Raw genomic sequence first — 24,286 nt, 5'->3', positions numbered from 1 at the left:
TGCCTCCACTCTATCTTGTGAGAATTTTGCCCTTGATGGCAGAGTGCAAAAAGCACCCTCAAAAGTTAATGCCAGTTTGTAACACAATCATACCTCAGAATAGAGTGTTAGTGTGTTCACACCAGTTTTGTGTTGGAATCTCAAAATAGCAGCTTCATCCAGCCACTTGCTTACGAGACCTGCCAAGTACGAAATTGTGAAGAAAACCTCGATTAGAAGCTTTTTCTATGAAGATCAAGTACTTAAAAGTTAGACAAAGTTGTACAAACAGCATGAAGCATTTGTGGTTTGCACAACAGAAGAAAACGCTGTATTCAGGAGAGAGAGATGCTGAAATTTCAAGCCTGATACTTTAGTCCAGTGCCTGATTTAAAGACACCAGTAATCGCATCCCACTTATCTCACTGATAAAGAACATGGAGCTGCCACAGTCAGCCTGGAGGGAAGCCAAGGCAAACCCAGGAAGAACTGAAAATTCCCATTAAGATGACTGAGTGGCAAACAATGGTTATTTATTCTAAGCAGTTTGTTAATTTATTTCTGGAAAAAAAATGTATTAATTTGTTTCTAATCAAAACAAGGACCTATTCATTACAGTGTGTATGATGAACCACTACTAAATAGGCATAGCCAGGATTTGTAACAGATTTTTTTAAGATGACGACAGATTTGGTAGCTCACCCCTCCAAAAAGAAGACCATTCAGGCTCGTTTCCCTGCAACACACACTTTATCCAGGGTAATTTCAAACACCACGTTGATGGACCTTCTACTCCAAACCCTTTCATCTCCCCAGTGCTGCAGCCCTTGCTGACTCTTCGCTCTGCTTTCAGTTGTTCCAGCTGTTCTCCTCCTACCCGTACTCTCAAACGCTGGCATCTATTTAACCTCTTCCCTTTGCTCACCATTGATTTAGTGAGGATAAGCAGATCTGTGGAGGCCTCTTGTCACCTCTGCTGCTGCAACCTAGGCTGCATCACTTAGGACTTGGCTTTCTGCAGTGCTTAGATTCTGCCTCTTCTCTCTCAAAAAGCAGGACTACAAGAGTCATGAGATGCAAGTAAAAATTAAATGCAAGGTATAACTTATTTTAAATCTGCCCTAGCAATCTTTCTGTCTAAATCCCTAATAATGTTTAATTGGCCCTTCTCTGAACTCCAGCCTCATTGATCCCACTCTGATAATGAGGTCTTTGAAGCCCATCCTGAGCAAACAGATGAGCAATAATTTCATCAGCGCTTGGTGGAGAGGCCAACGGCGATGTCTTCACTCCTGACAAACTTGCAGCTGCTCCAAGAGGACAGGTACAACACTGAGACTCAGTACCTCTGCAGCCCAGAACGACACTGGCCAGCCCCTACCCCTCGTTAAATGCCAAACGTTATAATGGCAAAACATTTGGCATTGTTTGCTTCGTTCTCTCAAATGGGTAATTCTGAAATCACATTTCCCATGCCGTGACCTTGCTCTTGTTCTCTGACTGATAATGGCACGAGCACTTCGGAGAGGCCGGGAGAGGGAAGAACCGGCAGCTCCGTGGGCAGGCAGGGACTCTCACGCTGGAGCCAGGCTGGCAAAGCCAAAGTGCCCCCCCCCGGCTTCATCCTTTCCCCCATCGGCAGCTGTGTCCCCCCTCTCCAGTGCCAGCTTCTCGACACCCCGGGGCATACAGAGCCCCATTAAAACCCCGCCATCAAGCGAGAAGAGCAAGCTCCGAGGCGGAGGGAGCCGAAGCGGGTGCGTGCCAGCCTCCGGCAGGCGCGGGCGGAACACGGCGCGGGGACCGGGCAGCGGCACATCCCTCCCCTGGCCGGGGTGCCGCTCGCTTCCCAGCCACCACCCCCCTCTCTGCCTGCATCCCCACGCCCCGCTCCGTCCCTTTTTGCATCTAAAGTTGCAAATGGTTCTTATTTTTAAACCACCAGATTGAATCTTAATTATTTAAGCATCTTCCAGATTTAGAAAGCTGTTTTGGCTGTGAAAGTAACACTTGGTGCAATCATCTCTCATCAATAAACCATGGAAACAAATGTGTACACCCGTTGGGAAGCAACTTTATTTAAAGCACATTGAAAAGTCAAGTTCAGATTTACAGATGTGAAAAGACCTAATGCTGGTCACGTTTCAATGAGCTCAGGACATTTTAGCTCAAGTGAGAAAAAATGGGACTTGTGCCTTATTCCATTAATTTTGCTAAAAATTGCTTGACTCCCCTCAAACAAGAAGGGATGCCTGGGAAACATCCAAAACACAAACTTGGGCAAAGGGCCTTCAAAAAGGCGTACTCGCTTGAGAGTTGTGCTGGCTTTCGTTTGTTTTTCCAAAGTGTTAAAACACGTAGGCGAGGACAGTTGTGAGTGCTCACACCTTACTGAAAACCACTACAAAGCCTCAAATCACACACACAAAAATCATGCAGGGTTTTGGTCCTTCAAAGAGAAAGGGAAATGGAGACTTGGGCTTTAAAACAAAAAGAAAAAAAAAACCCCTCAACCCAAACCAAAAAGCGTTCCTATTAACACCTTACTCTAGTAAGAAATAAATAAGATTAAACAAAAACCTATGGCACAGCCTCGATGTCTACTTTGGAGAGAGATTTTTTTCTTGTCCCAGTAAGAGCTTAAGGAAGATCATTTCTGATCCCACTGGAGAAACACTCTGCGTTACTGCGTTGCCTGTTTGCAGCCCGGCATCACCTCTGGGAACTGGTTGCACGCTGAGCTTCAGCCAGGTTAGGTGAGGTTGCAACACACGTTTACCTTCAGCTAAATGACCGTGGACATGGGACCGGTGTATTACTGCCCAGGAGAAGCCACTGGACGTTGGGTTGGCATGGTTTGCCTTGATGGCTTCACCTGTACGGCCGCCTTCTATAGCTGCAGAGGAAGCTCCAGGAAACCCTTTTTCCTCCAGCTTTCTAAAATTGCTGACTGCTTCCCATGGAAGGGCAGATACTTGATCTTGAATAAAACCCATGCAAATTGCTGCTCGACTCCTCTCCTTTGCAAAGCAAAGCTGCTCTTTATTTATGTAATGTTTTCATTTAATTAGCAAAGAGACGGAACAAACTCTTAGGGGGGAAAAAAAAAAAGAAATTCAAAGGTCATCTTCCAGCACGAGGGAGTACATGAGAGACGGAAAGAAACAAACCGCTTTCTTCCCATTGGCCATGCTAAAGCCAAGGCTCCCTCGCTATGGCCCCGTAAGGACCTCGTGGAGGTAACGAAGCGTCTGGAGCAGGTACCGGGGACTTTTCATCCTCTGTTAAGCATCCCGGCCGTTGGAGAGGAGCCGAAGAGGATGCTTCAGGATTCCTTCCGCCGACATCCGACGCTGTGGGGTCGGGCTTGGTATATGCATCCAAATCACCCAACAAAACCAGGGGGTTTATTGTACGGCCGAGTTAAAATCCTACATAGGAATTGCACCCAGAGCTTATATTTAAAACCGCTATAATGTCGCAAAGCCCACTACTCAAAACACAGGGAACAGATCATCGACGTTTGCTGCGACCTTTAATTTAGGCGTCCGGCTCATCTCATAGGGATAGTCTTTAATTACGTGACCCCGTATTGTTTTTCACTGGGGCCTCCTGCTTCCACCGCCCGGCCCGGGAAAACCCTCTCTCCACCAGCGGCCGCTCAATATTCCCTTCAATCCTCACGAGTGGGCGCCGGGGCTCGGCCGGCCGCGCCTCAGCGCCTCAGGCGAGCGCTAGCCCCCGCGGAGCCAGCCCAATCCCCCCCCCGCCCGCCCCGCTCCCGAACCTTCCGCGGCCGCCGGATTGGCCCTCGGCGGCCGTGACGTCATAGCGCCCCCCCCCCCGCCGCCGCCGCCGCCCGTTAGCCCCCCGCACCACTCTTACGTCACGGTCAGCCCCACTCCTCTGGGGGGCGGGCCCCCCACCCCGCTCCGCCCCCCCCGCCCCCGCCCTCGCCGCATCTGACAAGCCGGCCGGTTCCCCCCCGCCTCCCCCATCTCCCCTCCTCCGTCCTCCTCCGCTCTTTCTTTCCGCGTTCCCCCTTTCGGGAGATATTCTTTCTTTCTTCGTCCTGCTCCTCTCCTCTTCTTCTTCGGCTCTTCCGCCCCGGCCCAGAGGAGAGGGTGCGGGTACGGGATGGGGGCCGCGGCGGGCGGGGGGCGCCGCTCCGCGGGGCGCGCAACAAGTGCGGCGGTGGGGCGCGGGGCGGAAGGCGGGCTGAGCGCCGGGGCCGGGGCCGGGGCCGGCAGCGGCGGGCGGGCGGGCGGGCCGCGGCCGGGGGGGGGGGGGGGGGGGAGGGAGGGAGGGAGGGGACGGGGCGGCGGAAGGGCCGGGGTTTTCGCCGGGAGCGTCTTTCCCCGGTGCAGTTAGTCAAGAGCATGATGCAATCTCGCATTGCCATGGCTACTGCATCCCCGGGCGGCGGCGGCGGCTCCTTCCGCCGTGGCGGGGCACAGAGTCGGGAGAAATAATACGGGCAGGAAGGGGGGAAGCACACACGAACCCCCCCCCGGCTGCCTTTAACGGCGAGGAGACGGCCCTCGGCCGTACGCTGCCTCCCCGGGGACCTGGGGGGGAGCTGAGCGCTGCTACGGCTCCAAACAAAAAACCCCAACCCGTCTTTTCCCCCGGGGTGTGCGTGTGCATCATCTTCTTCATCTTCTTCTTCTTCATCTTCTTCTTCTTCATCTTCTTCTTCTTCATCTTCTTCTTCTTCATCTTCTTCTCACCTGAGCCCACTGTCTTCCTCACCACCCCCGACCGCGTTACTGGTTTAGAAATGGAGCCGCTGTACAGTCGTTCCCGGGTTTGTCTGTGGGACAGGGCAAATGCCACATTAAACTAGCGCCATGGAGATGTGCAGTGCTTCTAAAAGGTGCCTGCCCGTTTTAAAATCTAAATGATTAAAGAGTACAAGCATTAGGAAGTAAGTAGAAAAGTGCAAGCGATAGAAATGTGTCAGTATGTCAGCTGTGTATGCAGGGACTTTCTTAAAAACTTTATGACTTTGCTTTTATCTCTTCCTTCACCTGGAAACCCTTGGGCATCAGCAGCATTGGAAGTTGGCAATGCTCAGGTTATGCAGAGTATCGTCTTGGGCAATTTAAGTGTTTCTCCTTCCCTGCCTGCGCTGGCTGCTTTTCTGCCTTCCTCCTTCTCCCGCCTCCCAGGGACGCAGCAGCGGAGGATCCGATCCGGAGAGCTTTCCGGCACTGATCCACGCTCTGAAGCTGCAGACAAAAGGCCAGTTTTGCAGACCTGGGCAGGAATAGTAACATCTTGGGCTTTCTCAGCAATGTCAAGAGGTGTTTCTCCCTCCGCAGCCGGGTGTAGTGCCTACTCAGTGTCCCAGCCACGGTTGAACAGCAGTGCCCCATATGCCTAATTTGTATTCTCAATGCTTTGGGTGATCTCTGGTGCTGGGGATTTGGTACCGCAGCAGAGTACTCGGGGCTGCAGCGAAAAACGCAAGCAAAGAGCTTGGCAGGCTGCTAGCGATGACGAGGGAAAACAAGGCAGGGGCACGGCTGCAGTTAGGATGCTTCCGATCAGGAAGTCTCCAAAACCGCTCTGTGTAAATGGAAACACGCCCTGCAGCTGAAACCAGAGGAGGGCAAGCGGGCAGGCGTCTCCGGCGGCGCAGCACAGCTTTTTGCCCGAGTTTTGGGCCAGGTTGCTTCCAGGCTGAGGTTCTCTCTGCAGGAGCAGCTCTCCCCCAGGACCTGGCAGCTGCGGGCCTGCCGTAAGCGGTCGGCTGAAATTGTTGCTGGTGGCCCCGGCTGGATGGAGGGTTTTGCAGCTGTGAAGTTTTTGTAGGTGTGGGCTAACGGCGTTGCTGCATCAGTTTTTAGCTGCTAGCGTAGAGGGAGGGGATTTATTTATTTTTACTATGAACTTGTGAATAACGCTGAAGAGTTTTGCAATATAACTCCGATATTTCACTCTAAGCCTTCCTCGTTCCTTCAGTGCAGTCATGGCCTGAGGTTTTCCTCTGCTGTTAGAAAACTACATGGCTAGAGATAAATACTGGTGTATCCTCACCGCTGCTAACAGAAGTTGAAGCTGTGTCATGGAGAGTAAGCCTGTGGCACGCATGGTCATCTGATGCTGTTTAGCAATGAAAGCTGGAGTTTCTTATAGAAGTATTCATGTATTTGGGGTGCACTAGACATAATCTGTTTTCAGAGCAACGAGTAGCCAAGGCATGTACTCTGCCTGGGGGTAACCTGTCCTTGCACGCATAGAGTGAGGATTTCCCTTGAAAACTTGTGGTGCCTGCAGGTGGCTGGGGTCAGCTGGGTGGAGGTCCCTTTCCAGCTTCACGTGAACTGAGGAGCAGATGAAAGGGACCACTGTGCTGAGTTTGCTGAAGTTAAGAGTGGGTTTGCCCTCGAAGATGCTGTTGCCAACTGACATGGGTCAAGAACGCTAAAAGACGTGCCAGAATTTTGCTGGATTTTACTGAATTTCTTACGAGATACACGTTACGCCTGTAATGCACGCTGGTAGCCCTTAGGAACTTCTTTGTGTTTTTTATCCATAAGTAGCTAAGTGAATTTATCGTAAGTGATCTGACTTAAGTCTCCTGTATTTTAATGCAGGAGAGAACAGCAGTGAAATTAATATGCCATGGAGCTTTATCTTGCAAGCTGGGGAAGAGTCTGGCTGCTGGTCTGTTTGCCTCACTGTGCTTTTTAAAAAGCAATTGCACTTTGTGTAGTTCAGAGTCTTTTACATACCAGCAGCTGATCAAATGAAGTGTCTTTGACTAAAACTGGTGCATATTTGGTACATAAATATAGCATCACTGAGGATACTTAGTTTATGTGCTGTCTGACCAGTCTCCGGGTATATTTATTGCAGTATTTTTAGTAAGTTGATGTTGTCTTTACATTTCTCAGCAAGAATTCCTCTTGTTGCATTCCTTGCCTTTAGTACAGCCAGAGTTGAAATAAAATATTTTGAATTCTCTGGTCTAATCTCTTCTTTCCCTGCTTACCTTCATTTTGTGTTGTTTACAAGAGGAATTAACTTAGAGAAGATACGATTAGTGGGAAAAAAAAAAAGTAATTGGAAATAATACTGTAAATCCATCAGGCCTCTGGGCAGCACCTTTGATTGCTCGTTCTTTTGCGACTTGCTAGGAGCAGATTTTTGGAAATATGTTTGAAGATTCAGATTTTTGGAACGGTGGTGGAACTGACCATATTTTAGGATTTCAGGTTGACCTAGTGCTCAAGTCCGGCAGCCGCAGGTGGAAAGCCTGGCACTGAGAGCAATCCAGAGCCGTCCCTTGGGGAGCGTATTCCTTGTAAGTGACATTCAGTTGGTAATTGGTTAAATGCTCTCAAGTACTGGGCTGACCTCGTTCCTTTACCTTCCTCGTTTCTGGGGCAGCAAACATTGCAACATCAAACGCTTCTGTTTCTGCTGAGCTCAGAAAAAAACCCACCTGTACAGATGAAGGTGGTGCTGCTTTCAAGGTTAAAATGCTCATCTTCTGCCTGTCTTCTAGTGGTCTCCGCAGTCCTTGCTCTGTGGCGGATGAAGCGAGTCTCCCAGTTAACACTGTCCGCGTCCCACCCGAGACAAATCTTTGGGAGAGAAACAGCAATTGCATACAGTCCCGTCTTAAAACAGCCTTGTGCCTCTGTGTCCTGTTGTCCCCTCTGTCCCTCTCGGAGGTAGCACTAGAAGGGTGTCACTAATGAGTGTTCGTCCTTGCTCCTGCCTGCCGCTGCCCAGTGGGCTGGGCAGGAGCGGTATGGGGGCAGCCATCAGGCAGGAGGGTGGGCTCGGCGGCGTTTTGGGTGTCACCTCGCTGCCAGCACAGGAGATGGCTTAGGCACTGCTCTGCTTGCTGCCTGGCTGGGGGTTGCTGCTGCGGTGGCAAGAAGCCAGAGCTCCCGTGCCGTGCACAGGGTTGACTCCTGGGACGGGTCGTGCCGGAGGGGCTCCTTTGGACTGGGAAAGCCTTGCGGAGCAAATGGGCTCTTGGTGGTGTGTTTTTTTTATTCCAGACATTGAGGGTTTGTTCTCTGACTGCTCACAAACAGACGCAGGGATGCTCTTTCATTGTTGAGGAGCAGAGCCACAAATACTTCCACTTATGATTTCTTGGGGTTTTGGTTTTTTCCTCTCATGGGTGGTATGCTGTCTTGAGGTGGGTCGCAAGCAAACTCTGTGGCCTGTTCAGAGCTACTAAAGGTCCACATAGATTTGGCAGCTCTTTGTATAGGTCGTGGAGGCATGTATAGGTGGTGGTGCTGTTTGCTATAACCTCCCCTGCGTAACTGAACAACATGCTCATTTTGTCCTCTTAATCTCAGTCCACTTTTGCTACCTTTTTTCATTGCTGTGTCCGAAATTAGTCTTATGGGGTGAGATCTATAAAGCTGTTTAAACATAGGAATACTTTTAGGGATGTTGGCCTAAGCTCTTTAGAGGAATGCTCTTGTTTTCCTCTTTTTACAGTGTACAAAATGATGTTCTTCCAGGTTGCAACACACGCTTTTGAAGGCTGTTTGACTACATAATAGACTTAAGAAATTGATGCTTACTGCATGCCAGTCACTTCCCTGTGTGCATCTAAATGCTTCACAAAACTGACAATAATCCTTGTAATCTGTAGCTGTTTTGTCATATGCAATACAGTTGTTAATTTGTTTTGTGATTCTTAAATGTGTTAAAAATGCAGAAGATTCCCACAATCCAAGCGGCTTATGCATGCTAGCATCAGAAACACTTTTCCCTTAGATGGAAGATCACACACAAGGACAAATGAAAAGGGTAATCAATGAATTACACAGAAGTTAGTCTGTTTAAAAACTCAGTGTTCAAATTGCTTTACTATGGCCTTTCTTAAGGCTGTTTAAATTCGGTATTGCAGCAATACAGTTAAGAGGGCATTGCTTCGGCTGACATCTCTGGAGTTCCTAAGTGCTGATCGGTAAAAGTGGTTCATATCTGGGCTCCTGAGGGTGCTGAAGCTTGTTCCCTGTGTCCAACAGCAGTTATATCTCTGTTTGATAAAGGTATTGCAAACAGTGACCTGGATAGATTTTTTTTTTTTTTTTGATTGACAGGTCAAATAAGTGCTGCCTCCAATCTTACTGTGGAGATAACTTGTAGAGTTGCTGTGGACTGTGTACTCAGTGGCTCTCCCTAGATCTGTTTAATGAAATTAACCACCTAAATTTATTGCCTTGGTTTCTCTATTTGTGTTTTTGCATTTAGGACACATTACATCTTACAGGGTAAACAAGAGCACAAGAGCAAACTTGTCCAAAGTATGTGGTCGGTAAATACTTTCCTGGTGTGTTTGATGCGTTGGAGGATTATTTAATTTCCTCGATGAAATGGTTGATTCGTATGAAAAACAAAGCGTCAAACATTTAGAAAGCACAATGGCAGTCTAATAAATCCCTTCACCAGGTGTAGAGATTTTAGATGCATGCTGCTAAGTGTAATTGTCACTTCTCCAAGAACAAATGAATCATGCTACTTCTGCTGAACTCAGTGCTGTGAATTAAGAGTTGGTCTTAGCATCCCTTTGCATCTGGGTATTTTGCATGCCCTTATTAAAGCATTATTAGCTGTAGAAGTTATGCTTCGTTAATGATAGCTTTGTTGATGACCAGCAGCATATTGAGCAGATAGAAATATAAAAACCTTCCATGAACTTGTGTTTATGCTAAAGTTGTCTGGATTTAATTGACCTCCGTGTCAAAGCTTCATACCAAGCATTTGCCTGCCAAGTGAGATGCTTTGGGTGATGACTAAATGCACTGAGTTGCTCTAACATTTACAGGAGACAAAACTTGCTTTTGCAAAGGTACAACAAATGTGGAGGAAACTTTTGTTTTTTCCCTGCATTTTCAAATTCTGCCCTGCTCTTTGATCCCTAGGTAACCCTACCCTTTGAGACACCAGGTCAGTGATTTGAACAAAGTGACTATTCCTCTTGTGTTATCGCTTAGGAAGCACTCCTCTCCCTCCTGCTTGTGACCTTGAGAAAACTGTTTGTCTTCTTGCTAGCTGTTTTTGCTGTGACTGGAGGGCAATTGCGTTCTTCCAATGCACAAGTTCAGGCTCTCTGCTCTAAAACAAAGGACGTAGACGTGATGTCAAATAACACTCCAGCTTTTAAGGTATATGCATGCTGATGGACATTTCTATTGGTGTCACAGTTCTTAAGGATGTTACCAGTGTTAGACGAAAACTAACAGGTAGTAAGTTGCAGAATAATGTGTTTTAGCTTATTAAACATAATATACCTCTCAGTGTCTTAAGGTTTAGGCCATATGTTTAGCTAATTAATTCATAAGCATGCAAGTTTGCATTGGTGCCTATTTTGCTCTTTTTTCTTTCTTTCTTTTTTTTTTTTTTTTTTTTTCCCCTCCCCTTACTTTATGCTGTTACAAACTTGCTGGGAAGCATTTTGGATTAAGGCAATGTTTCTGCTGTGCCCTTGTTGGCTAAGGAGCCCCTAGCAAGTGCTAGTTATGGGAAAATGTCATCTTCCCTTAGATGCCGTATGGTTGTGTTTTGGGAGCAGACCGCAGCTTCGTGGAGGAGCTTCTCTGCATCTACTGAGTTAAAACCATGGTATCCGTATTCAGATAGAGGTCTTGAAGATCAAATCAGGTCTTGAAGCTCTTAGAAATGAGCAAAAGAAATCTGCTGGTACGTTTGCCACTACTTTATCAATTGTCAGCACAGGGATCTGAACATAGGGGTCTAGTTCTTGAGCTGGTCCTGTGTCCTCAGGTTTGGTTTCACTCGAGATGATGAAGTCTTGGGGAACTATAGACCTTTATGCCTTAATCTTTATAGGCTTCCCCTTAGACGTGCTGTTTCTGTGCATGTAATTTAATCAGAAAGCTTCTGTTAACCTTTTCCTGAAGGATTATCTCCTGCTCCTGGGTGCCTTTTAAAAATGCTGATGTTTTGAATCATCATTTTGAGAATCATCTCACAGCCAAACAGTAGGGAGAACCTTTGACTTAAATAACAATAATTAAAACTTTAACTGGTTAGGAGGATGACATTCTCCGATGTTTAACATTGCCCTGCCCTTTAGAAAAAGAAACTGGAGAAACCTTTTTGCATGCTGAAGTTCAAAGGGCATGCTAGTTTGAGTGCATGGCACGTGTGCTTACCAGAAAGCATCTACATGTTCAGTTCATTCATGTGGCTGCTCGCATGCTTTTGAGCAAGACCTCACGTGGTGGCTGCGGGACAATGTTGGTGGAGGCACAGCAATCTGGATTTGTCTTTGAAGGACACAATGATAGTTAGTTGTGCTTGCATTTTTATGTATACGGTTATGTGGATTGCAGGGTAGCAGATGCTTATGGTGAATGTCTGATTCCGGTTTGGTGGTTCATTTCTCTTTTGCAGTACTGGCATGGAGAAGTTGCTCTTAGCTGATCACAGACCCTGTGAACTGGTGCAAGCTCTCAGCTGTTTGTCCTAAATTAGGCTCATGCATTTATCCCTTGCATCATGTATTTCTCCCTCAGTTCACTCATGTACAGTGGCCTTTTGGCGTGTTGTTAAGCTTTACATTAGTCTTGTGAGCTTGACTTATTGCACACCTGAAGCCTCATTAATGGGGAAAATACCTGCACTTGTAATGCGGTTCAGAATCTTCTGGGGTTTATTAACATATGTGAGAGAGTGACAGAAAATAAGCTGCTAGTCCAGCAGGCCTGGTTACTTATAGATTTTTCTCTGCTTCCTTAACAGGCCTAAGCAGAAAAACCTCATGAAAAAACCTGCTCAAATATTTTGCAAATTTTATTGAATTCTGACTTGTGTAAGCTGCACCTTCTGGGAGGCACACCACGGTCGCCTCTGCAGCCTCTCGTTTGCTCCAGCTAGAGCAGAGGTGGCTGGGCTTGCGTGGCCCCAGCCACTGGACTCGACCATGGGCTGGGAAATTTTGGGTGGGTGTCCCCATCACCTTCTGCAAGAGGTTAAAATGCAGTGTGAGGGCTAGAGGAAAACACGAGTGCGAGGGACACCAGCAATATATAGGGTGGCAGACCCATTACATAGAGATGGAGAGAGACAGCACTAAGCAAGTCAGTAAGGAGTACTGCATTTGGCAAGCCTTGCCTGTTCAGTTAAAAATGAGGAGAAAAAATATAATACAGGTAGTCACAGAAGGGCCACCGTGTTTCAGTGTAGATCATTGCCCTGCTAATGCATGAGCTGCTGCTGCCGCCTCTACTTGCTTATAGATAAAAATTGCGCATGGGCATAAGCCATTTTTAGAGCCAATGATGGTGTCAGACCACTTGTCGTGAGAGTTTAAATGGTTGTAGTCTTGTGCTCTGGTTTTGCAGCCTTCATCAGGTTCCCGAGTAGTTCTCCAGAGGCCATAATCGGTCCTTCACTTTTACTTGACAGGTTCCTGGAACCTCTAACTTCCCTACCCTTTCTTCCGCCCTTTCAAAACCATAGTCATCTCCCTTTGAACAAGAAAAAACAGGCTGCAAGTCTGGCTGTGCCTTGCAGAACAAATATAACATCCATTGGTACTTCTTTATATTGATTTCTTGTTCTATCGCCACTGCTAAGTGGTTGCATTAAGGTACAGGAAGGGACCACTAATGTTGTTTTCAAAGGTTTTTCTCTCATTTTTTGAAGTTCATCTAATTGGCTCATTCCTTCTACATTCAGTGCAAAGCTCGTTTAGATAAGATACTCAACTCTAAACTCTAGTTGAGCAATTGCCAAGCTATCCTGAATTTCCACCAACACGGGTATCAGTTGCATATAGCACAGTTTAGTTTTCTAAACATTTGTGGGGATTGACTTTGTGTCTTAAAACACACATTTAGGAAGCTGCTAAAATACCAATTTGAGTCCTGTAGGACACACTTGGTGAGAACACAGGGATGTCGCCAGATTTTAACCATTTACAGTGTGTGAACAACGATTGTCTTGGAGCGAGTGCTTTACATCCTTTAGTGCTGCATTGCCTCTGAAGGAGAGATGTATGGCCTTGGGAGGAGATGACCGTCTTTGCACCTACAGTGGCGGGGACTGCGAGTTGCCAATTGCACGCTGTGAAGGAGCTTAGCAATGAAGTTAAGGGCTTTTCCAGCCCTCTTCCCCCTTCGTTTTTCCTTGCTGCTCCTCTTCTCACTTTCATATTTCTCTCTGTATCTGTTTTTCAGGCTTTGCCTTTTAAAAGCTTATTCACCCAACGCCCTGGGAGCTTGTTTTGCGGAACAGAGGAGCAGGGCTGGGTTTTGGGCTGAACCAATGAAGGAACATCAGCCATCGGCAGCTCTGACATGTCCCTCCTTACAGCAGCATCGCTCTGCCAAGACCCCTACCAAATTCCCACCTAAGCTGTCGGTCATTAACGTGAGAACAGAATGTTAACCAAATCTGGTTGGTTGGTTTTTGTTTTTTTTTCCTTTCTCTGTTCCTCCACCATGTACCAGTTCCTGCGTGAGGCCATGAACTTGAGCATTTAGCTTCCCTGGTTCAGACTAACAGGTCTATTTAAATGAAGAGTCCCTCTGCTGCTGTTTGTTTTAGAGATGACACATCTGTATGGAGGACTTGTATTCCAGAGAGATAAAAACTTTGTGGAAAAATAACCTCCAACCACTGGAACTGTCTTTTGATATTTGAAAAATTGGTTCATGAGGTTTTTTGCACAAAAGCATTTTTTGCTTTTAGCATGCAGTAAAAATAGAGCCATGGTGGTGGTGAGACGCCAGAGGGGGAAACTTCAGAGAGCTGCCAACATGAATAAGCGATTTCATTGCCTGAAGCATCGTTCTGTATCCTACACGGTCTGTACAAACCATATATGAAATAGATGCACTCACAATGTAAAGGTTTGGGTTTGCCTGCTAAGCAACTTTTAATATATTGCATTTGTATCATAGATGCGCACAGAGTTTTACTGTAGAGGCTAAAAAGCTTGTCTTTTGCCCAGAGTTTAAAGAGTTGCTTTGCAAGTGTGGCAAATGAAACAAATTAATTCTCTCCTGCCTCTCACTCCCAGCAAAATATAAGTGCTTATAAAATACACATTAAGTTAGGTTTTCACTTTGCTGCAAGCAGTGTAGTAAAGTAGAAAGTTTTTATTTTCCACGTGTAAATCATATTCTAATTATCTAGCAGTTTGTTTTTCTCATATAATTAGTTTTAAGCTCTGGGCGTAAAAAATGTTTGGTATTATCAGAAAATCAAAATTCTCAATGAAATTTAGTCTTAGGCTACTGCACTCAACTTGCGTCTCATATCACTGGTAAGGTTGTTGATCATCGTTTCTTATTGTATAACATGCTTTAAGGCAGAGAGTTAAAGGGGGTACTTCCCCTCTGTCTTCAGGGTCCTCGGCTTCAGGCTGAGCAGTGTGTAGTAAGAGTTTTCAGTCATATTCACTATCTGCTTAGCTTTTTATTTCAATCTTTTTCTGTGTATTTCTTTTTATAAGCTGTGTTTCTATTGGAATACTTTTGCTGTGTTTAGATTGAATAAAGCATTCAAGTTGCCTTTTTTTGGGAGAAATCTGTTTTTGGTCTCTATCTGTTGGGTCCCTCAATGGTTACCGTTCTCCCCCTTCCCCTTGAGTCTTGCCCTCTCACATCTGACCTGCCTTGAGACCATCCTTAGTCCTGCAGGTTTTCAAGACAGAAGCATAGTAATGTATCTTAAAATCTGTCTCCTCTGTATTCTGAACATTTCAGGGTTGGACCCGGCTGAAAGCTGATCTTCTTGCTTGGCTGGTTTTTTGGGGCTACCTCAATTTTTCCCTGCCTCCCTCCACCCAGGCAGGGTGGAGGATGGGGAAGGAATGAAAGCACCCCTTGCCGCAGCGTCAAATCTGTTCTTGGTTGCTTCTGGTTATGCCGCACGCCCTGGGTATGGTTTTATAGCTATGGACCTGGCTGAATGGAGAAGTTAGAGCTAGGCTGAGGTGATGCGATGGCTGTCAGCCTGAGGGTTACCCGTGGGCTTGAGCTGTAGCAGGCGTGAGCAGGAAAAATGCCTGTACAGAGGGGAGCTTCTCATCTTTAGGAACGAGTAAGTTGCCGAAGACATTGTTCGAGAGACTTTGGGCAAGCGGCAAGGCAGAGGCGGCATATCTGGTAACCCCTTGCCTGTCTGGTACCCTTCTTGTCTGCTGCTTGTGGGGGTATTGGTTTGTCCTGTATTTAAAGCAGATATATTATAGCAAATTACAGTACTGACCCTGCCTTTGCTCAGGTGCTTTTCAAAGTGTGAAGCAAATGTAGTAAAACATTCTGCACCCTGGCACCAAAGCTGGGGTTCAGTCTAGCTGGGTCCTTCATTGGAACAGATTTTAATGGCAGTGATGTTTCCACTGCATCAGGAATTTGTTGCCTCTTAATGAAAGAAAAGAGTGGCTAAATTTTGGAGGAAAACAGACTTATTTTGCTGGAATTCCCTGCCTGACTTCTGCAGGTGCCTGTATTTTTTTGTGTTGTGAAACAGCTTGGCAGTTGCCAGATGTGTGGACAGTGTGGGTTTTTTTCCTCCAGTAGTCTTTTTAAAGCTCATAGAAAGAGTCAGTGATAAGATCACACCGAACTTTACCACTACAGTATTTCCTTTTAATTGGTTGGTTGGTCTTTCTCCCCTTAAAACAAAGAATAAAATACAAGAAACTGCAGTAGTTGCATCCTGGAGCAGGGTCTTCTGATGAAGTAACATTTAGGAAAATGCTGCCAACATCAAATGAAGAAAATGTGCAGGTAGAAATGCTTTCTTTTCTAACCACTCTAGGAGTCAGTCATTGTTTTCAGGGACCCTTGTTGCAGCGATGATTTGGTACCCCAAAACTTGCTGATCCTCAGCAGCTGTTGGTTTGGCGTGGGTCTGGCACAGGTAAGGACATTCAGCTGCTCAGGACCCACCAGGCTTTTCAGCCCTGAGCTTCTGCAACATAAATGCCATCAGCTGGCTGTGTGGTTTTTGCAACACTTTGTTTACAGATGTGCTAGGGGCCTGTGTTGTACAAGAAGGGAAAGGGGAGAAATGATCTGACTGATGCATCTGTAAGAAATCTTCTGTCTCCTCTTCTTCTGCCCTTTTATGAGGACATGTAGGCTTCATTCTCAGTACTGCTTGTCAGTCCTGGGCAGGAAGAAAAAAAGGATCAAAATCTTGCCTTACATATTGTTAACTCCTTTATCCTTTGGAAAGGAGATTAGATCTTCAAAGAAGGCAGTTGCTTTTCTGAATGATGAACCTATTATTTTTGTACAGTTTTGAAGGCAGAGGGTTTAACAGAGCACCTAGCAGCAGGGTTTTGTCCTGAGCAGCACGATGCCATGGCGTAACAGTTGTACCTGGAGTCATTTTTCTTCATTTCTCTCAGTTCTCTGAATGGTGGGAAAAGTAACATTTTTGGTACTTTCTTCTACTTAAAGTTAGCTGTCGTTTGTACTTGCCTGACTCTTTTTTTTGGTAGTACAACTGTACGCAGTGAACAGTCCTGTCTGGCATGATGTTTAGCATCTTAAAATGAAGGTACCAAGTGTTGATGCAGCTGCAGCTGTACATGATTAACTCATGTCTCATGTGGGTACAGCAGGAAAATAGAAAAGTTTTAAGACTGATGTCTCGTAGGGTGGCTGGCCATATGAAGAAACAGCAGAAAGGCAATCTGTGGTGTGCATTTACGTGTCAGTATGCGTCTTTTCTTCCTTTAGGTAGAAGGGTAGAAATTCACTTTTATTGAGGAATGTAACTAATTCAGTGTATTACACGTTGGCGTTTTTTGTGTGTTATGGCCCACCAGGGAATTTCACTTTTCCCATAGCATTCCAGGTACTACCCAATGCTCACTGGAAATTAAAGTAAACATGCAAATAAATACTTAACATACTGTAACTTGCCTAAGGGTGGCTTGTGTGTGTGCTTTTTCAGTGTGATCTGTTTCCCAAACTCAAGTGATCCTCCAAAAGGTATCGTTTACCCATCTGAAAACAGGGGTTGTAGCTACACATTGCAGCAGGGCATCTCAATCCAGGTTTTGTGTGTGCTGTTATCCCTGTACTAGTCAGATTTGCACGGTGTAGCATAACCTTCGTGACTGTCACCCTCAGCTTTCATGATCTTCTTCTAATTTCTCAGCTTTTTATTGGGTTGCTGTATCTAATCAGCATGTGAACCCCAGATAACCCTTTTATAGCTAAACCTTTTTACTGGATAGCTGCACACATCCATTTCTTGCTTTGTATGGTGTTTCACATGTGCAGGAGAATTGCAGGTGCTTTTATGGGTCGGATGGCAAGCTTCTGTATGTCAAGCTAATAAATGCAAAGAAGATAACTAAGAATCATAGATGTGTCCTATACTTTCAGTTTTATTCTTGAGATGTCGTCTGGGTTCAGACCTTGGCACAGCAACGTTTTGGCAGGGGGAAGGGGCAGGCTGGTGGCAGATGCTCACTCGATGCTTACACTCGGTGCCACTGCTGTGGGGTGTTGGAGGAGATGAGGGTTCACGTGGGAGGATGGCCCCACTTGTAACTCTTTTTTTTTTTTTTTTAACCTACTTCTTGCTTCTTAAATTTTAATATGAAATTATGAGATGTGGGTGTTCAAAAAAATAATAAATTGAAGCTTACTGTCTTGAAGCTATACAGTATTCTTGAACTCTGCTGTTAGGAATGGTCATGCAAGATGGGGCTTCTCCATCCTTCAGACCTATTGGCTGTGGTCTCATCAGCTCTGTTGTTAGAAAACGCAGCCTTTTGACCAAGAAGTCTCATTAAAATAGGCTTTGGGGACTGTACCTTTATTTTTCTCTTGTGGAAATAAAAAGTTGGTTTGAGTGAAGTGCACAAACAGAGATTAGAGGAGCCCCTGTATTAAAGGGGAGAGGAGGAGTTTTTCAGACCTTCTTGCAGGTGGCACTTGAATAAGAGAAAGGAGACCCAAAATGAAAGCTGCAGTCCTTACGGCATTCTGGCCTTAGCTTTTGACTCCTTTATCTTCTCAGGTCTCTCTCTTTAGCGTCTCAGGCTTCCTCTGGCTAATTTGCCATTGTGAGCTACAGCTGGCAATGTTTTCCCAATTGCATGATCAGTACAGCCTTTGAAAAAAGACAGAGCTTCAGATTAAAACAGTAGCTGCTAATAAAAACTCACACATTGCTTGGGGAGGAGGGCTTTGGAGCAAAGCTATATAGCAAATGCTGTGCTTTGGCTTTTCTTCCAAAAAAGTCAACTTGTAGCTCTTGTGCCATGTACATATTCTCCCTGTTTCCATCTAACCTAGTTTGCTACAGATCCTCTCTTCTGTTTCCCGTTAAGAAAAAAAAAAAACCAAACCAAAAACCCAAACCAGTTCTTTAAGCTCCAGCCAGGAGTTGTCTGTGGAGCGTCCTTGCGCATTTTATAATTGCCTGCTATTCCAAACACTGCAGTTGAATAAACCTGCGTGCGTTGCCTTTTCTTCCTCCCTGTTTTATTTCTGTAAATACTTTTGCAATCTGCACTTTATTACTCTAACAGCACCATGCTGTAAGCTGGCAGTGGCGAGGAAGTTTCCAGTATTGCGGTGCTGGGGTATCAACGTGGCGGCTGGGCACAGGGTACCCCCTCAAATGTTTTATTCCAGGAAAATGCATGCTGTTGCAAAAAGCATTTTACCGTAGCGCTGAGGGATGCCAGATCTGCTGCTGCTAAGGGGGGCTTTGCGGCGCAAGAGAACCTTATTTGTGGCTCAATGCATCCTTCTGGGATGGAGAGGCGGTGGTGTAGCATTTTCCTCCGATTCTTAGTACTTCCATGGGTGCATTTGTGTGGTTGCTTCCAACGAGCTCTTCCTGCTTGGCCTTCGCCCTCTGTGTTTTCCCTCTGGCTAAAGTTACCCTGTGGTGCAGCAAGAGCTGTTGACTGCGAGGGGATGAGACGCATGTGAATGTCCTAATCCTAGGACGCTCAGATCCTAATTTGAGCTAGATTAGATTGCTCAAAATGTGCATGGAACTGCAAGGACCTATGATTTGTCTTAACTTGCCTATCTCTGAAGATTATTAGATTCTGGTTTAATGAGGTATTGGGTATTGAGCACAATTAGTTACTCCATTTTGCAGTATCCTTTCTTGTATTTGTTTCTGTTCTGTAAAATACTTTAATTACCACAACTGTATTTAGGTATGAAGGTAATCATTACTGAAGGATTTGGAGAGGGTGGAATGACAGGAAAAGTAATGGCATGAAATCATCCCCCTAGTTAACTGGCCAAAGTCTTCCTTTACCCCCTGCATTTTCGAACATTTTGAAGTACCATTGAGGTTAAACTGTTTGAGACTAGCTTCTCCTTTGTCCTGCATTTTTTATGCTTCCCTGAGTTTTATACAAATCATTTATTTCTAAACTTCCTTACCCTGGTGCTGCCGGTGAGCATGAAAGCTCAGCACTGTGGGTCCCAATGAGTCAGCAGCAGGCTGGAGGATTTGCCAATGATGCAAGGTGGGCCAAAGATCTCCATCGCTTTGCTAGAGAGGCAGTTGCAAAATAAAGTTTAAAAATAGTTTCTTGCATTTTAACAAAACTAAAGTGCAGAATCCGCAGCACTCATGCTTCACCTGTTTTCCCATAAAATAGATGTACTTGCATTTTCAGATCAGTATGGTCTATGATTTATTCTAAACTTTTTAATGCTATCGTTAAGCATGCTTGGGACCTAAGAAGGTATTCAAAAAGGGCAAAGAAAGGGAATCTGGGGTTGGCAGCAAGTTGAAAGGCAAAGGGAATACATGCAAGGGGCAGATAAGACCTTGGGAATAGAAAGGAGAAACTGGGCAGCTTTGGAAAGTGGACAGAAAATGGTTGACAGCTTTGATTATCGGTGCTGTCTTCCAGTTCTCAAGCAGCTGAGCATTTTCAATTCCAGTACTTTTACAAAAGCAAACAGCAGCTTGATTATTGTGTTTTTGGAGGAGGGATAGTTTGTACTTTTGGAGGAGGGAAAAGAGGAGTCACCTCTGCAGTGACAGGGACTGGGAAACATCATTTTAACGAGAAAAGACAATTAGAGATTTCCAAAAGCAAGTGCCTAAAATTAGGCTTCGAAGTCCTAATTTAAGAACAGAGGAAGTGGCTCTTTTCCAAGAAGGCTGAGCAGCCAGGCCTGACGGCGCATTGCTCTCAGAGAAGCCACCATGATTATTTAGATGCCTATTTTGGGGATTTTTTTTGGAACTCAAGTTCAGGCACTTAAATGTGGAAACTGGGATCTGTTGTTTCAGGGAGTTCTTGAGCAGCAGGGTGAGAGCTGGAGGATCCTGCTGAAAGGGAGCAGGCTCCCAATGCTTTGAGCTTTCAGCCCAAAATGTTTTGTTGCTGCTGTTCGGTTTGCTTAAAGAGGGTGGCATGGGACAGGGGCCAAACCTTTATGTTTTCGTGCCTTATCTTTGCACTTGGAAACTGAAGTTACTCCAAGAAGAAAATCAAGAAACAACATTTAAGAATTCTTGGTCACATTTTAATCACTTTTTGGCATAAACCCCGCAGAACATGTTTTCTGTGGAAAGCGTAGGAGAGAATTTCCTTTGAAGGACAGGAGCTGGTAAAATACTTCAGTATTTAGTAGCCCTTTCCTCAGAGAGTAGTGATGTGCGTTAGAAGAGCGGGTTATCACTGCTGGTAGCCCGTATGAAAAACTAATATAAGTTAATTTTTAAAAAATACATACTGCAAGAAAAGCACATTTCTGTGTAGCCTTTGGCCTGTATTTTCGGTTGCCACGGTGAGGAGCACCAGGGCCATCCATGCCCGGACTGAGTGGCCGAGCAGAGCTCACCTCTTCTGCCCAAACACATGGGTGGCCACTGGAGCATAGCGCATGTCCCAGCTTATAGCACCAGAAGTGGACCAAGGATGCAAAATGTTCTGTGGATGTCCAAAAAAACCCTGTCTATCTAAATCCAGAGGATTTTTGAAAAAGTAATATTTTAATGGTGGGGCTCAATCTTGTTGGGGCAAGGTGCGACTCTAGCCTTCATTATGTTTGTGTTGCAGAATTGGAAGTCCAGTAATTTTGTTTTGTTTAAAACATCAGATATGCGTTTCCGTGGATTAAATATTTGGACTTGAAGGAGTAAAGTGTCTTTCAGGTTGTAAGCCTGAGTGCTTCCAGACTCTGATCCAGCTTGCCCTGGTGTTCAGGGGCCTTACTGCACTGGTAAAATTTGGTAGCAGAGAGGATGATTTCTTTACTGTCCATTGTAGAAAGGCAGGTTAGGAAAAAATAACTAGTGTATATAGAGGTGCAGTGTGTGGCATAATTGTGTCTTTTTTTTTTTTTTTTTTTCTTTCTGACCGTAGGTACCGAATAAGGCTACGGATGTCGTCTGTCTGGACTTCTGTAAGGCCTTTGACATGGTCCCCCACAACATCCTTCTCTCTAAATAGGAGAGATATGGATTAGGTGGGTGGAGTGTTCAGTGGATGAGGAACTGGTTGGATGGTCACATCCAGAGTGTAGTGGTCAACAGCTCAATGTCCAGATGGAGATCAGTGATGAGTGGTGTCCGTCAGGGGTCTGTATTGGGACCAGTACTGTTTAATATCTTCATCAGTTACATAGACAGTGGGATTGAGTGCAACCTCAGCGAGTTTGCAGATGACTCTAAGCTGAGTGGTGCGGTTGACATGCCTGAGGGAAGGGATGCCATCCAGAGGGACCTGGACAAGCTCAAGAAGTGGGCCCATGTGAACCTCATAAGGTTCAACAAGGCCAAGTGCACGGTCTTGCACATGGGTTGGAGCAACCCTCAGTATCAATACAGGCTGGGGGTGAAGGGATTGAGAGCAGCCCTGAGGAGAAGGACTTGGGGGTACTGGTGGGTGAAAAGCTGGACACAAGCCAGCAATGTGCCCTTGCAGCCCAGAAAGCCAACCGTATCCTGGGCTGCATCCAAAGCAGCGTGGTCAGCAGGTCGAGGGAGGGGATTCTGCCCCACTAACCCGCTCTGGCGAGAGCCTACCTGGGGTCCCATGTCCGGCTCTGGGGTCCTCAGCACAGGAAAGACACGGACCTGTTGGAGCGGGTCCAGAGGAGGGACACAAAAATGATCAGAGGGCTGGAGCACCTCTCCTGCGAAGACAGGCTGAGAGAGTTGGGGTTGTTCAGCCTGGAGAAGAGAAGGCTCCGTGGAGACCTTATTGCAGCTTTCAGTACCTAAAGGGGGCTTATAGGAAAGATGGGGGCAAACATTTTAGTAGTGCCTGTTGTGATAGGACAAGGGGTAATGGTTTTAAACCAAAAGAGGGTAGATTTAGACTAGATATAAGGAAGAAATCTTTTACAATGAGGGTGGTGAAACCCTGGCACAGGTTGCCCAGAGAGCTGGTAGATGCCCCATCCCTGGAAACGTTCAAGCTCAGGCTGGACGGGGCTCTGAGCAACCTGATCTAGTTGAAGGTGTCCCTGCTCATGGCAGAGGGGTTGGACTAGATGGCCTTTAAAGGTCCCTTCCAACCCGAACTATTCCGTGATTCTATGAATAGCATGCCTTGCTGTGGGATGACTTCTAGGTAGGGGAGTGTTGCTAGCGATCTGCTCGTGTATGTGGTCAGCCACAGAATTTGCTTACTTTCAGTATTAGGAAACATGCCGATTACAGTGTTTCAAATGGCCACTGGTTTAATTTTTCTGGGAGTCGATGTTCCTCTGAATTGGGAAACTATTCTAATTAAAAAAGAACCCTTGTAGTTGCTGCTGTTGAAGCAGTGTTTAATGTTGTGTGGCTGTTGGCAGGCGACTTGATGCATTTTCACATGACCCCCTCTGGAACAAAAGCAGATTGTTTCCCTCTGTTTTTCTGTTACACAAATGAGTTCCTTTTGAAACAATTTCTTTTTCTGCAAATTCTGGAAATCGACACCAGGAGTAGTTCTTCCTTCGCTATGCCTTTTACAATCTGCTGTCTGATAACGCTGGCACAAAAAGCTGCTTGGGAGTAGCAACCCAAAAGAGCGGAGACCTCAGCAGAAAGCCTTCTCCTCTTGGGGAATGAGTTTTTCTTCCAATTTTATGGAAGGGTTGAACATTGAGTATCACTTCTTGCTGTCTTTGCTATAGCTAGGTGGAGTTTGTTTCTGCTTTCTTAGTTGTTTCATTTACATATCTGCATTTTCAGTGACCAGCAAACAACAGTATAGAGCAAGTCAGTTCTGAATTGAGCTTTTTTGTATATTTTCGTACAACGAACCTTTGTTTTTGAAAAAAACCTCTCCGATCTGAAGTATTCCTCTGCAAAAAGGGGAGTTGAAGTCAGGTGCAGATGCTGGGTTATTGGATGATGCAGTGCTGCATAACTAAATCAATTGGTACTGGATCAAAGGAGCAACAGACGAATTGAGTAAATGGGGATTTCAAGCAACAAAATGAATTATCCGCTGGGGAGTGCTTTTCTGGGTGATACTCAATAGCTGACAGATTTAAAAAAAAAAAAAAAGAAGTGGCGGGGGGGGAAAAAAAAGAAAAGAAGAGCTTGCTCTGAATAACTTTCTAGTCCTTGGAAATTATGTACTTATTTCTCACAGCCTTCCTGATGTTCATACTTCTGGTAGCATAGCATAGCCTTCTCAGTTAAATTTCCTTATTCCTAGGACACCAGCATGCCAGTGCTGTGGCCGTTCATGCAAGTGCTTGCAGTTTGTGTGTCATAGCTGGTGAGATGACGTAATCCCAAAAATGCACCTTCTTGTGAAGTGTGTGCCTGTTTGGGCCAGGCTTCTTCGGTCAGAAAATAAAAGTGGTGTGAATCAGGAGTGCAAAAGACTTTTAACGCTCCCGGTTATTTTAATCAAGCTCTTCTGTTTGTGCCTGCTGACCAGATTCCAGGGACATTTCTGTGCCCTCGCGTAGTCCAGCGCGGTACAAAGACTTCATGCATGCAGAGGGGAAAGTCCTCTTCTGCGCGTGTCCCTGAGAGCCCTGTGGGAAACAACGGGCTGGGGGCACAGCCAGAAATCCTCGGTGAGCGCGTCAGCCTGCTGCCCGGAGCCCTGCGGCGGAAGGGATGTGGGCTTACGGAGATGACCACACGATGTAAATGCACGGATCCAAACCCGTTGTACGTTCTTGGTCCCATGGGAGGTCGCAGCCCGTGCGGGGGGCAGGCGGCAGGGCTGGGGAGAGGGTGTCATCTGCATCCTGCCTGGCTTTTCTTGCTGGACTCGAAAGAAGTGGAGGTGTCAGTCCCAGCTGACTAAAACCAGAAGACCTACTATTCATTTTACTTGCATAAATCAGAAATCCCCTAGAGGCAGGGTTTTCACAGGTGG

At 45.9% G+C, this 24,286-nt stretch overlaps 1 protein-coding gene across 3 annotated transcripts in view; it reads left to right on the top strand.

Moving 5' to 3' along the window:
• The first annotated feature begins 3,817 nt into the window (after window positions 1-3,817).
• The window catches only part of ELOVL5 (ELOVL fatty acid elongase 5), a 38,979-nt gene continuing 18,510 nt past the window's right edge, over window positions 3,818-24,286 (top strand). Inside the window, exon 1 of one of the 3 annotated variants that reach the window (XM_041128874.1) lies at window positions 3,818-3,839. The gene's annotated coding sequence lies outside the window, so the exon portion shown is untranslated. Of the gene's footprint in view, window positions 3,841-7,219; window positions 7,292-24,286 lie in introns of those variants that run through there. The other 2 variants (XM_030037647.2, XM_030037646.2) reach the window with 2 other exon arrangements.

The sequence above is a fragment of the Aquila chrysaetos genome, chromosome 15, assembly GCF_900496995.4.
Source record: "Aquila chrysaetos chrysaetos chromosome 15, bAquChr1.4, whole genome shotgun sequence".
In the NCBI taxonomy this organism is placed as follows: Eukaryota; Metazoa; Chordata; class Aves; order Accipitriformes; family Accipitridae; genus Aquila; species Aquila chrysaetos.
This window is presented reverse-complemented; position numbering and strand designations above follow the sequence as displayed.